Below are 15,544 nucleotides of genomic sequence, written 5' to 3'. Positions count from 1 at the left end.
GCTGCAAGTAATACAACCTTCCTTCTCCTGATCTTTGACTTGGTTGTGCAATTTGGCTGACACCCACCAGGGGGCGAAGCCAGTTTTTTGGTAATAGTATAATAATACAAAACCCACAAGTTTAGAAGTGGTTGGATCCAAATTGTGTTTCTGGCAGATGCATAAGTTAAGTTTACCAGCTCAGATGGCACACACATTTTATTAATATTTGTGGAGAGTGTTAAGATTTTCCATTTTTTCATTTGCTTAGTTTCCAAATAGCCTTTCCCCCTTTTTTTCTTTCCTTTTCTTTTCTTTTCTTTTTTCTTTTTCCTCTGATAAGAATTACCTCTCTGAAGTTTCTGTTTCAAAGAGATGGCCCTCAGTTCCTAGAGAAGACCAGGTAGAACATTTATGTCTCGAAGACACAGGGAATGAATGCAAGTTTCTTCAAAAAGGACTTTTGATCCTAAATCCAGAATTTTACAATACTTACAAGTCTTTTGAGATGAATAGAGGAGGTTTGGGGATTGGTAAAAAGATAGGTGAGCTTTTAATTGTTTCTAGAGCTGCATTTCTGTTCTTGTAAAGACTTGATCTGTAAGAAAAATACAATTGTTTTCAATTCCTCAAAGAATGGGTTGCAACCTAAACGACAATGAAGCTGACCTATCCATCCAACTACATTACCTTCAATTTTCTTTAGGAAAATTAATAAACAGAAACCTCATTTAGAATGGAGTTGGGAGGCCAGAAGGGGGAGCTCTAATGCCCTACCACTTATTGTCAGTTGCAGACCCAACAGGAAGAAACTTACCTTTATGCCTCCAACAGGAAGAAGGTTACTACTTTACTGCCCAGCAGGAAGCAGAAAGAATTTCTCCTTGCTTGGACACAGACCAGCCAATGAGAAACTGTCACAGTTTAGCCAATGAAAACTTCCAGTTCCTATAATAGGACTCTCTGTTTATAACAACTCCTTCACTTCTCCCTTTCCTAGAAAAGAACTGTCCTTTCCTTTGTCCTCCAGACTTGCCTGTGGTTCACCACCATAAATTGTATGTCCCAAATTGCATTTTTTTTTCCTGTTCTCAAATAAACTCAATTTGCTGGTAAAATAACTGGCTGTTTTATTGTGTAGGTCAACATTACTTGGTGTCAGAGAGTGGGATCCAGAGAAGACCCCCCAATAACTCTGAGGCTGGTTATTGGGGGTATTCTTTGGTGCTGGTACCCACAGAGCCCACTGAGCTCACTGGTTTCTTGAAGACCCTGGAGCTGGGCTCTTTTTGCATTTTAAAACTTTCCAGGCTTTATTCACGGGACCTGCTTTTTGTTTTTGTTTTTTTCTTTGAAGGTTTTGTCCTTTCTGTTAAAGGCTCTATCTTTTTTCTGAATACTCATTTGGTACTTTGGCCTGACTCTTTTGAAATTGGGCTGTTCCTACTGGAAATGTGCTGCTAAGCCTTTGGTCAGATTCCTTTGGAACCAGCCTGTACCTATTGAAATTGTGCAGTTTAGGATTTTTCTTTGCTTTTCTCTAGAGCAAAACTTCTAAGAAATGGCATCCAAGTTATCTAGAAGTTTTGAGCATGCCCTCTCTTTTCAGAAACCCCAGCTGGTTTTATAAATTAAAACCACAGTCCCTCCTCACGCACACTTCTATCTAAGTGGACCTACTTAACCAAAAGTAATTTAGAACACTGATGCCCATTACGGGGAACTTTTTGAACTCCCCAAACTTACTTTTCTTAAAATTATATTGGACAGCCATGACTTTAAAATTGTCAAAACTGAATGGGATACTTACGTCGATTGGTATTTTGAGGCTTTCAAGTGTTATCAGAAGTCTAAAATTTCTTCTCTGAAAAATACAATTTTTAAATAACTGAGGCAAACGAACAATTAAAGAAAGACACAATGGCTTCTGAGGCTGCTCTTTCCCTCCCCCAACCTCCCAAGTCTTTTTATCCAGATGCGTGGGAGCCATCCTTGTGCTCAGGCCCCACCTCCAGCGCCATCTTTCTCCTTCTGTTCTGCACTGCCTCTACCTCCCCTATAACCTCTGCTTCTCCATTCCAATTCTCTCACCAAACTTCCCTTTTTTCCTAAAACTTTCCACACTCTCTCCTCCTCTGAACCTATCAGAACCTGCCCCTTTAAAGTTAAGTCTTCTGATGATACAAACAAACCTCAAGTTTTTTATGTTCCCTGGACTAAGGCCAAATTGTGAGCCACAGTTAAAAAGTTTCCTAAAGTAACTAAGGATCACCCCCACCCCATAGGTTTGCTGAAGAATTCAACATAGTTATCAGACTTCCCAGCCTGGTTTTTCAGATCTATATCCGTTAGTTTACATGCTTGTTGGTGAGAGTCAGGCCAAACATTGGATGAAACTTGCCCAATGGGAACTCCCTGAAAGAGATTTAAAAAAACAAACTCCTAACTTTTGGCAAGAGGCTAGAACACTCGCTGTAGAACTCTACCCAGCACTTACAGTAGCTTTTCTTAAGCCTATTGATTGGAACAAAATTCAGGCTAGCACACAAAAATCTGATGAACCTTTTCATGGCTATTATAATCAACTTCAGATTTTTTTCAAAGAAAATCCTCATCTTCCTTCAGATGTTGAATCTACTTGTGTAGCCTTTAACTCTATGCTTGTTAACATTTTGAACTGGTGTCTTTCTTTTTCAGTTAAAAGGACCAAGGTGGAATGAGAAACTATGTCCACTCCAGATTTAGTTAATTTGGCAAATCAGCTCCCTCGCACCTTAGATGAGTCATCTAAAAGAAAGACTGCTAGAATTCTTAATTTTCAACTCCAGCTAATGAAGGTTCCCAAACAAAACCAAAGGCCTTCTAATTTCTGCTATTATTGCAAAGAGCCAGGACATTGGAAGAAAGATTGTCACCAACTTAAGTGCTTCAGGTGTCTTTAACCCTCTAATCACCTTTTTCAATGTCCTCTTAATTCCCAATGGTCTAAAGGGATGCAAAAGATACTATCCTCTCAATATCCAGAGCCACTTGCACAGATCGGCAAAGGAAAAATGGATTAGACAATTATCCTGAGAGCTGGCAATAGTGGTAGGACCCTAACTGCAAATATGGTACAATGCACGTTTCTGTTCAGCCATATCTAGCCACCAATAGGATGTAACCCACATTTATCTCCAGTCATATTTTAGGGGTCCACAACCTGACAATTGTCAAGCCAAGTTCTCAGGACACAAAACAAAACAGACAAGAAGGTAATAGCTGTTCCTGGGAGAGAAAGCGCAGACAACCGATGAGTACCTGAAAGCAAATTCATGAGTCACAAGTCAAAGATCTAATTCTTACTTTTTTTTTTTTTTGCCTGGCAATCTGAATTTGGAAAGGAAGGAACAGCATGAAATTTACCTTCCTCTCTCTACCAAGCACCACAGATAGAGATCTGAGAGAACTGACTTTGGTAGGAATTCTCACCCTTTGCTGGCTTCTGCCATTTTGCCCAGGATCCCATTTGCAGGCTCTGGAACGAGTGGGGTGTCCCAGCAGGTCCCATCTTGGTCACCAGGAACTGTAGCAGAGGAAAAATAATTTTCCCTATACCCTTTATGGTGAGTGCTTGTCTGAGACCTCATTTTCTCTAGGTTACCTCATATATAGATAAGCTTATCGAAGTTAAAATTTCTCCACTGTGGTCACTGAATTCAAAATATTTGTTGATAAGGTTAACTTGTTTGTTCAGCCTTAGGACAAAATGTTATTTACCCGAGGCTTAAGTCAGGCCCAGTCCAACCTCAGACCCAGTCCAGTAAGTCAAACCCAGTCTGACTCTGGCCAGTTTCCGGACCCAGTCTGGAAAAAGAAATGCACGAATAAATTCTGGAAGCTAATAATGTAAAAGCTGCAGAGCTAGGATCCAAGAGGGATGTACCCACCATCTCCAGAGGCATCGAGAAAGCAGGGAATTCAAGGGCTCAGCAGGTACAACTGCTTGGTTGCTTCTTGCTCCTGGGGGTGTTGGGGGAGGTTGGAGGGAGTCTCCTTTGGTTCCGCAGTCTGAAACCAGAACCGTTAAAAGATAAACTCAGGTATATTAAAATTTTTAAGAATTTATGAGAGCAAAAATCGAATGGAATTTGGCAACATCAAACCAGAAGTGGTTAGGAATGCTCCACCGACAGGAGCACAGGGAGAGGCTTTTCTAGAGAAAAATCGGGAGAAAAGTAAGAAAATTATTGATTGGGTATAGTTTAAAGCCTTGTTTCCTGTTTGTGATTGGCTGTGTTTGGCATTTTGATTTCATAACATTAAGGCATTTATAGGGTTAGATTTGGGTTTGGTTACATGGGCCACCGTGGCATTAGGGCCACACCATCTAATGGTTTCCTGTTTTAATTAATTTAACACTTCTCATTTATAGGTTCAGGATTTTGGATTTTATCGCAAGTCCAATGGGTATCAGGCAAGGATCTCTTGCCAACGATATCTCTGATGCAAGTTATTTAGGTTTATAAGGACTTTGTTGTTGTTGGAGCAGTAGCTCGTTAAGCAACCATTTGAGGGCTTAGACGAGGTTGTTTGTGAGCTATTTCACACTCTTCTGATTTATATTGGGGTACTCAATGCCCTCTTGCACTAGAATACTTTGTAATTTTCTTCAGAAATGTCTATACTATGACTGCATCCATTTCCAATATGCACTATATCTTGGTTAAGAAACTCTTTATGAATTTCCACGTTTTCTTCTGCCAAGAGCTGAACTAAACAAGATGTATTTTGAGCCACTGGCCAATAGTATGCAAAAAAGTTCTTTTTTTTGATATAAGTTTGCTAGCTAGAATGGCTTTGGAGGAGAAAGACCTCTTTACCCTTCAGAAGTGGCAGGAAAATCGAGCTGTTCCTCAGAATTGGCTCATCCACCTGTGACTCTGACATGATTATATGAAGTGATATTAATGCAGGTTTTGTAATTCAGTTCATTGTTTCTTGTCCACTCCGATGAGGAAGTTGATCTGTTCTTCTGTTCCAGCTCTTCCCCTTCACAGCAAGTAAATCAAAGGAGAGGAGGGAGTTGGGGGTGGTGGTGATGAAGACCTGAGGGTGAGGGTTTCAAGGTGACATTCTCCAGGAAGAATGAAGAATTACGCCAACCAGTCGAAACAGATTGTGGAGTTTGAATTTGGATTAGAATTTTTTTCTTTATGTCTTTTTGCTCCAGTTTTTTCTTTTAATTCTCCTTTAAAAATGTGTTATAGTACAAATTAGATTTTAAAACTCCACCTTTGTCCTAGCTGAATTGATAGGTTAAGGAATGCTTCCAGATCTCAGACCTAACTGAGTAAGGGAATGGCTTATCCCTAAATGGCAAGCCAGTAAGGAGGGCCCTCTTTGGAAAGCCCAGTCACAAGAAAATTGATATGAAGTGGAAACCAGGAGTTTTTCTAGAAGAATAATCCTTGGGCTTCCCTGGTGGCGCAGTGGTTGAAAGTCCGCCTGCCGATGCAGGGGACACGGGTTCGTGCCCGGGTCTGGGAAGATTCCACATGCCACGGAGCGGCTGGGCCCGTGAGCCATGGCTGCTGAGCCTGCGCGTCCGGAGCCTGTGCTCCGCAACGGGAGAGGCCACAGCAGTGAGAGGCCCGCGAACCGCAAAAAAAAAAAGAAAAAAGAAAAAAAAATCCTTTAACCTTCTGCCCATAAAAAATATATATATTATTTAGTTTTTGCAGTGTGGTAGGGATTTTCCAGCTACTGCTAATAGTGAGGGAACAGATTTAGGCTCTGGACTAAATTGCAACATAGTTTCAGATTCCAGAAGAACCAGGGTCCCCGCATGGATTGCCAAAATATCCATCTACAGCTTAACTTCTGTTTAGATGACCATCCCTGTGTCTCTTAGATACTCTTCTTCCTGATCTTGGGAAAACTGCTCAATTCCATCTGTGTTTCTATCTGGATATTATTTTCTTGTTATCATATACTAATATATAATTCAACTGGATTTTGCTGTTTAATAGAAAGAACACTAGACCAGGAATCAAGAGCTGTGGTTTAAAAGAAATGGTAACAGAACAATGTAAAGTCCTCTTACTTTGTAACTATTTAGCTTTTAAAATTATTTAAACTGCTACAAAATTATTCATAGTACTTTCATTCTTAATTACTTTTCTTAACAAGCTGCAACAGCTGCTGTAAAAATTCTGGAATCATCTTTAAGTAAATAACACATAGTAAGGATAACAATTTTTTTAAATAAAAGAAATAATAACGTAATAATAACTAACAGTTATTGCTTATTTGTTATGTGTCTGGGATTGTGATAAATGGTTTACATGGGCAGTTGAAAATAAATGAAATGTTAAGTAAGCAACACACTAGATATATATGATAATATTCAGTTTGGTTACAGAATAAAATATAAAATAAAATTATCTACGGCAATCATTAGTGTGTTTTGTATTTAGGCATAAGTGGGAAGTATTTCAGACAATTTTTACAGCTCAGCCGAGTAACTCAGTAGGAGAAGTCTGCCTTTATTATTACTACTTTTTGTCAAGCCTAAGCATCTGAATGTCTTACTTTCACTAGAAAGCAGCCTGGGCATTGCAAGACCAGTGTATTTACTATCATAGATACATAACACAGCTGAGTCATGCCCTTCATTCAGAAGCCCCAGGGGAACATGGTGCTATATAATGGGGTGAAATGAGAAGCAGGGAGGAGAGGAAGCATAACTTCTTTAGAGGTATGAAGCCGAGATTCTTAAGAGGCCGAAGTTGTTTTCTCATTTTTTTAAGTTTCTTTCTGTACCTCCTTTCAATTGAAAAGAATTGAGGTCATAAACACTTTTTTCCCTTTCCATTTTCGTTATTGACTTTACATAAACATGGAGTAAGTTACTGACAAAAACACTCTGGACTTTGTCATCCCAGATCAACTCTATCGTTCAATTAAAACTCTGCACACAGGAAAGTTATTTGGATTAATAAGCAAGTGGGACAGATGTTTGTGCTAGCTCATATTTCAGCAGATAGGACACCTCCAAAATCATCATCATCATCACTATTATAGCTTTGGGTTTGTACATTCTGGGTTCTAAAATCTTGACAGCAAGAGTAAGGTAACATTGTCCCAGCCCCAAATATGGAGGAGTTCTATAACTGAGGACTTTGAAATACAATTAAAGAATTCTTCTCTTTTGCATGGCCTAAATTCTGCAAATGCTCTTCTATGCGTCTTCATATTCTGTTCTTCTGCATTCAGATGATTCTTTGTACTGAAAAGAAATTAACCATATATATGTACATCCTTAGTGTTCAGAATTCACTGTACATATCCAGGTGTATATGTGCAGTGTCCCTCTATTTCCCCCCTCTGTCTCTGTTTCTCCCTGTGTGTGTTGACCACTGCCTGCACCATTTAAAATGCACTTCTCTTCCCAAAAAGAGTGTATTATTCATGGAGATCTCAAATGAAAAAGTTCCTTCCATTGGACAGAAATGTGCATAGAATATCTTCCTTTGGCTGAAACAGTTTAGAATTGTTATTGTTTAACCATTTTATAGCCCATAACATGTTAGGGATGTATGCTTATTTAGTACATCTTCCCTATATTCTTGTTTATTTTTCATTCTGTTGTACTTTGTGAATCTTATTTTTTTCCTAGTTTTCTTTTTAACAACTTTATTGAGATATAATTCATATATCATTCACTCATTTAAAGTATACAATTCAATGTTTTTTAAATCTATTCACAGAGCTGTGCAACCGTCACCAAAATCAAATTTAAAGCATTTCCATTACCCCCAAAAGAAACCCCATACTCAATGACAGTCCTTAGACCCCATTTCACCCAAACTCCACAACCCCCTTATAAGCCACCTCAAATCTTTTTTGGTGGGACTAAGTCTAGAAATGTGTCACTTCTATGCTCCAGCCCAATTTATATGTGCCTGTTCTAGGTTGAATATGTTTCCCCCAATTTTATATATTGAAGTCTTAACCCCTAGTACCTCAGATGTGGCCTTTTTTGGAGAGGGGGTCTTTACAGAGGAAATCATGAGGCCATTAGAGTGGGCCATAATCCAATATGACTAGAGTCCCTATGAAAAGGGGAAATTTGGTCATAGACGTTCATAGAGGGAACATGTCTTATGAAGAAGAAGGCCGAGGTCAGGGTGATGCTTCTACATGCCAAGGATGCCAATCCTTATCACCAACAGAAGCTGCAGGAGGGACACGGAACAGAGTTTTCTCTCATAGCCCTCAGAAGGAACCGACCCTGCCAACATTTTGATTTTGGGCTTCTAGCCTGAAGAACTGTACCAATAAATTTCTGTTGTTTAAGCCACCCAGTTGTGGAATTTTGTTATGTCATCCCTAGGAAACTAATACAGTGTCTCTAGTGAAACAACTGTCTTGTTAACTGCAGATTTTTTTTCTTTGGCATTTCTGTTCTATACTGAAGTAGGCATTCATCAGGAGAAGTAAATTTGCTTGTCACATACTTTACTCTGTGGTAGTTTTTTAAGGGATACAAAATATAACATGATTCCGGACTTAAAATATGAAATTTTTTAATCAAATATCTATTGAGTGCCAGATGTAACTATGTAACAGGCACTCAGTCAGGATATGGATCTCACAGTGGTGAGCACAAGAGCTGGTGACCCCTACTCTCATGGAGGAAATACTCTGGAAGATGGCAGTGGGGTGAAGCATTAAGAACATATGCAAGACAAAATAATTGCACGTTATTATAAATAGTTTTAAGGAAAATCACATTTTTATAATAGTAATTTCAATGCATACAAATATGTGATCATGGCCAAGTAGGAAAGAAACAACTGTGCAGAGAGGAGGGAACAGTGATCATCCTTGCTGTGAGATGGTCTGGGAAGCCCTCCAAGCGAGGGCATTTGAGCTCAGCTTACAAAGAGCAGTTGACTTTGATAGAGGGTAGGGGGAGACCCCATTTACAGTGATGTACACTTGATTACATATGATTCCCAAGATGGGAATAAGCATGAACCTCTGGGTCACTAGTAGTCCACTTGTCTGGAACATAAAGAAATAGAATAAGCAGAATGATATGGTAATCATAGCTATTATTATTTTTTAATGCTTACTAAGTGCCAGGTACTGAAACAAAGGTTTACATTATCTTATTTACATTCACATTTTTTATGAGGTGGCCTGTAGTTGTCCCAGTTTACAGATGAGGATGTTGAAGTTTGCTCAGCCATTGCTTTGAACTCATGTTATCATACCACACAACACACCACCAAGACTGATTCATAGGAATAGCTGTGATTTGGAATGAGGTCTCTAACTCCAACAAACTGTTTATTCCATGAAAAAGGACTGTGTCCCCACCTACAGTCAGAGGATGGCTTGCAGGCAGATTTTGGAATACTTTGTATTCCTAGCTAAAGACTGCAAAGTTTATTTTAGAATAAACAAAGGGAGAAATAGAACTTTGGCAAAGTAGTTACATGAACTGAAATGTGTTTTAGTATATACATGCTAAAATGTCGAAGCAGGAAGAAATTGGGGAATATAGAATCCCTTAGCCCTTAATAAAGGGAAGATCCAGATGAGAAATACAGATGTATTATTAGGATGGCTTAATGTGCACAAGAAGCATCTGAGGTGCCTCTTAATAATCCCTCTTTCCAGGCACTACCCCAGGGGAGTGTTGATGTGAGGAAGCTTGAGACAATATTCTGTTCTCACTCAGCCCAAAGGTTAGGGAAGCAACGTGAGCCAAACGTCCTCCTTCACAGCAAGGCTTTGGCCTGCAGGGACCAGAATTCATTCATCTTTTCATTCCTTTTCCCACTAGGACCTGAGATCTTGCTCATAATAAGCATGTGGATGAATTGAATTGAACTGTCGGAGCGAAAGACTTGTCAAAGAAGAATCATTAGGATTGTTTGAATTGAAAAAGAGAACAAATTCAAGAAAACACGATTTGTAAGTCTGGAAGAGGGAACACGTGGGCGTATAGGGATGCTTATATGTGACCAACAAAACAAAATTAAATGAAATCTCTAGCCTATTATATCTGAGTGATCTGCTGCTTAGGGTGCATGATTAAGTTCCTAGCAGGTTTTATGTCTGTTGGGTAATTTTCCTCTACAGACTCTGAAAGCACTTTGAAGAGGCTGCGTCACCATTAGGAGGCAATATAAAGCACCATTTGATTACAGCCTCCTGCTCTGGAAACACGCAGGCAGCGTTCTTTTGCTGAGTGCCAGAGAAGAAGCAGAGAACAGTTTTTGTCCATTGAAATAGCAGGAAGATATGTAGGGAAGCACAATATTGTTTTCTGAGTTGGAAATTGGCTAGAACATAGACATGTGAGTGCCCATCTTCTCTAAAACACGCTGGATTCCAATACATATGAATGGGGTGAAACATTAAAATAAATGGCAGGCTCAAACGATACTAAAGCCCTTATTTATGAAGTTCTCATTTATTGACCTGAAGGTAGTTGGCATTCCAATAAATATCTGTTGAAATAAAAATATCAATAACAAATTTAGGGCATACATGCTCTTAAGAGGTAGCTGGCTTGTTTCTAATACCTCTTCTGTTGCTGGACCTAGATGTAGAAAGGTTGTCTGTCCTTCTTTCTCCTAGTTGACACTTCCAGATCATTTTCCTTCTGTTCTCCTTAAAACTCCCCCAGCGTAATGCTCATATCATTAGATTATGTTACTTATTACTCTTATTTATTGCCTTAAGATTATATCATATATGTCTTTACAGCACTCCTGTGTGTCATATAAGTTTTTCTAACACTCCTGTCATAACTCATGATAAATGTCTATGGATTAAATTTCCAAAATCCTGACCTCTCCTTCAGAGAACTTCCATTCTACTTCAGCTACTCAGGTCCTTGGTTGTACCCTAGAATAATCCGTAGTGAGCTCCTCTGTCCTGCTGCCACCACATCAACTAACCTGTTCTATCTGCACATGAGTATTCTCTCTTCTTTCATGCTACTAGGAATGAACTAACCGTGATCCTATATGCTAATACTTGTACACTTGGTCTCACTCCCTTTCACTTCAGCAATTAGACTCTCTCTCTCTTCTTTTATGCAATATTTCTCTGTCTCAACCAGACCATTACCAAAATCATGCAAACATACTGTAATATCTTTTTTTTTAAAAAAAAACCTTCTTTAAATAATCTCCAACTATTACTTGATTTCTCTGCTTCCCTATGTATCAGAATTCCTTGAAAGAGGTTTCTTTTACTCATTCTGTCCCCTCTCTCTCTTCCAGTTCTGTCTTGAATCTACTCCAAAAGGTCTCCACAATAAACAAAAAGTAGCCCTTCTCAAGATTATGAATGACTTCCATTGTGCTAAAATCATTGGTAAACTCTCAGTCTTTGTCTTAATTAATTTCTCCATAGCTTTGAAAAAAAATTTTTTTATTGAAGTATAGTTGATTTACAGTGTTGGGTTAGTTTCTGGTACACAGCAAAGTGATTCAGTTATACATATACATATTCTTTTCCATATAGGTTTTTACAAGATATTGAATATAGTTCCCTGTGCTAAACAGTAGGTCCTTGTTAGTTATTTACTTTATATACAGTAGTATATATGTTAATCCCATCCTCGTAATTTATCCCTACCCCGCTTTCCCCTTTGGTAACCATAGTTTGTTTTCTATATCTGTGAGTCTGTTTCTGTTTTGTAAATAAGTTCATTTGTATCATATTTTAGATTCCACATATATGTAATATCATATGATATTTGTCTTTGTCTGACTTACTTCATTTAGTATGATAATCTCTAGGTCAATCCATGTTCCTGAAAATGGCACTATTTTATTCTTTTTCATAGCCATGTAGTATTCATATATATATGTATGCTACATCTTCTTCATCCATCCATCTATCGGTGGACATTTGTGTTGCTTCCCTGTCTTGGCTATTGTAAATAGTGCTACTATGAACATTGGGGTGCATGTATCTCTTTGAATTACAGTTTTCTCCAAATATATGCTCAGGAGTGGGATTGCTGGATCATATAATAGTTCTATTTTTAGTTTTTGAAAGAACCTCTGTACTGTTCTCAATAGTGGCTGCACCATTTTACATTCCTACCAACAGTGTAGAAGGGTTCCCTTTTCTTCACACACTCTCCAGCATTTACTGTTTGTAGTCTTTTTAATGATGGCCATTCTGATTGGTGTGAGGTGATACCTCACTGCAGTCTTTGTTTGCATTTCTCTGATTATTAGCGATGTTGAGCATCTTTTCAAGTGCCTATTGTCCATCTGTATATCTTCTTTGGAGAAATGCCTATTTAGATCATCTGTCCATTTTTTGATTGGTTTGTGGATGACTCTTTCCTTGAAATACTTTCTTCACTTGGCTTCTGGAAGCTTCCCTCTCAGTCCTCCTATTTCCCTTGGTTGTTTCTTCTAGCTCCCATTGTTGACTCTTCTCATCTCTCCACTGGGGTTCACTGGGGTTTGGTTCTTAGATCCCTTCTCTTCTGTATCAACACTCATTCCCAAGGTGATATCATCCACTCTTATGGTTTTAAATATTATCTGTACGTTGATGATGTTCAAATGTTCTTTCCCCTGAACTTAAGATTCTATTCAACTGCTACTGGACATCCTCACTTGCAAAGTTAATAGACATCTCAAATTTAATACATCCTAAGTTGGACTCTTGATACCAGCTCCTCCAAGCCTGATCTTTCTGTACATTTCCCGATCTCATTTAACGTCAACTTCTTCCAGTTGCTTAAGCAACTTGGAGTCACCGCCCCTTCCCAAGTGACTTTTCTCTTTTTCTCATACATATTCGATCCATCAATCAATACTGTTAATTATACCTTCAAAATGTATAAATAATCTAATTATTCCTCTCCCAAGGCCAACTCTTCCAGGTGGCCCTGATCTGGTTCCTGGGTAAATACGATACTCTACTTTTGGTGTCTCTGATTCAGCGCTTGCCTCCCTCCTATGGTCTGTTCTGAACATAGCAGCTAGGTCAGATTGGGTAATGTCACCCTTGAACCCTAAACTCTACAGTGGTTTCCCACCATCCTCCTTACAATGGCCAACAGACCTGCGTGATCTGGCCACCATTTTTTTCTTCAGACCTAACTTATCCTTCTCTTTTCAGGCCTCATTCATTAATCACACTGTCCTCTTTGGTGTTCTTCACACTCAACGCATGCTTCCAACACAGAGTTTTATTGTGCCCTTTACTTGGAGCACTTTCCCCCAAATACCCACGTCTCCCTCCATAACCTCCCTCAGGTCTTTGCTAAAATGTCAGTTTCTCAGGGAGGCTTTCCATAACCACCATATTTAAAATTATACTCCTCCCAGCACTATCTATCCTCCATCCCTCATCAATTTTTCCTAATAATATTTATAGCCATCTGACTTACAATATATTTTATTTATTTATTTATTGACTTTTCTCCCCTCTAGAATGTAAGTAAAATGAGGGCCTGGCTTTTGTTTACTGTTCTATCTCTAGCACCACGGAGAATATCTGATACATAGTAGGCACTCAGTAAATAACACTTGAGTGTCTCAAAGTCAGACAACTCTGGTTTCTGTCCCCCAGCTCCTCTACTTACCAGATACAGAAATAAGAAATATTGAGAACACTAGGAACACCCCTGTGTTATTGACCAGAAACAGTAACATACTCTTTTTCCCTACAAGGACCAAGTTGATCAATACTGAAGAAATATCAGTGACATTCATACTCATGAAATTAAATTTAATAAAAATATATTTGGATGCTAGATGCTTTTTGATACATTTGAGAGAATGAATTGAGACCTTTTGCTTTTTAAGTCAAGTGGACTTCCAACCCCTTTTCAGAATTAAGTTAAAAAGGTCTCATTTTCTCTGAAGGTTTCCTGACTTCCCAGTCAGTCACTCCTTCTTCATCATCCTTTCATCAGCATATTTTTACATATCTTAATTTTAGCCCTTATCACATTTATTATAGTTCCCTCTAACGAGTTTATTTCTCCAGATAGGCAGTGAGGTTCCTGAAGAAAGGGGTAATAGATATCTACCTTTGCTAGAACTGTTTCTGTCATGTACTAAGTTCTCTTATGTCTTTCTGAATAGATTATGTAATTTAGGTTCAGATGGCACAATACTGGCAACAATTCACTGTTATTAAAAAGAAAATTACTATAAAACAGAGCTTTGTTTATAGACATATTAATAAGAGGGGATCAATGAAAGACTATCTTCAAAAATTTTAACATACTTTCCAAATTTTGGACTTAATAACCCTAGAAAAATGTTAATAAACATAAATACAAAAGTACTTTATTTTTATTATTCCTATATTTTGTATTACCCTGATTTAGACACCAGATGTCACTAGGAGACTGTGGTCCATGTCACTCTGTAAACAAGAAGGAAACAAAGGCTTGACATTGTAACATGAAGCAAAATCTAGTTCCTTGTAGAAACTCATCTGAATGTAAATCCTAGTAGCTGTAATATTTTATTTTTGACCTGATTTTGACATAATCTAGGTTAGAATAAAGAACACTGGACTGGGAATCAGAATCTTGGGTTTTAGCTCCAACTCTGACATTTTCTTTCTTTTTTTAATCAAGATTTTAAGACTTTTTTTTAATTTTTGAATTTTATTTAATTTTTTTTATACAGCAGGTTCTTATTAGTCATCCATTTTATACACATCAGTGTATACATGTCAATCCCAATTGCCCAATTCATCACACCACCATCCCCACCCCCACCCACCAATGGCTTTCCCTCCTTGATATCCATACGTTTGTTCTCTACATCTGTGTCTCAATTTCTGCCCTGCAAACCAGTTCATCTGTACTATTTTTCTAGGTTCTACATATATGCGTTAATATACGATATTTGTTTTTCTCTTTCTAACTTACTTCACTCTGTATGACAGTCTCTAGATCCATCCACATCTCAACAAATGACCCAATATCGTTCCTTTATATGGCTGAGTAATATTCGATTGTATATATGTACCACATCTTTTTTATCCATTCATCCGGTGATGGGCATTTAGGTTGCTTCCCTGACCTGGTTATTGTAAATAGTGCTGCAATGATCATTGGGATGCATGTGTCTTTTTGAATTATGGTTTTCTCTGGGTATATGCCTAGTACTGAGATTGCTGGATCATATGGTAATTCTATTTTTAGATTTTTAAAGAACCTCCATACTGTTCTCCATAGTGGCTCTATCAATTTACATTCCCACCAAAAGTGAAAGAGGGTTCCCTTTTCTCCACACCTTCTCAACCATTTGTTGTTTGTAGATTTTCTGATGATGGCCATTCTGACTGGTGTGAGGTGATACCTCATTGTACTTTTGATTTGCATTTCTCTAATAATTAGTGATGTTGAGCAGCTTCTTGGCCATCTGTATGTCTTCTTTGGAGAAATGTCTATTTAGGTCTTCTGCCCATTTTTGGATTGGGTTGTTTGTTTTCTTAATATTGAGCTGCATGAGCTGTTTATATATTTTGGAGTTTAATCCTTTATCCGTTGATTTGTTTGCAAATA

The 15,544-nt window shown here is 38.3% G+C and overlaps 1 long non-coding RNA gene across 1 annotated transcript; it reads right to left on the bottom strand.

Annotated features, from left to right (window-relative positions):
* Nucleotides 1-475: 475 nt before the first annotated feature.
* Nucleotides 476-3,996, bottom strand: LOC132597702 (uncharacterized). The gene is made up of 4 exons (XR_009564943.1): nt 3,909-3,996; nt 3,451-3,544; nt 1,790-1,843; nt 476-577 (listed from the first exon to the last, which is right to left on the bottom strand). It is a non-coding gene; the product is annotated as an uncharacterized lncRNA (long non-coding RNA).
* Between the last annotated feature and the right edge of the window lie 11,548 nt (nt 3,997-15,544).

This window comes from Globicephala melas, chromosome 8, assembly GCF_963455315.2.
Source record: "Globicephala melas chromosome 8, mGloMel1.2, whole genome shotgun sequence".
In the NCBI taxonomy this organism is placed as follows: domain Eukaryota; kingdom Metazoa; phylum Chordata; class Mammalia; order Artiodactyla; family Delphinidae; genus Globicephala; species Globicephala melas.
The sequence above is the reverse complement of the archived record's forward strand: the minus strand, read 5'-3'. Positions and strand labels throughout refer to the sequence as shown.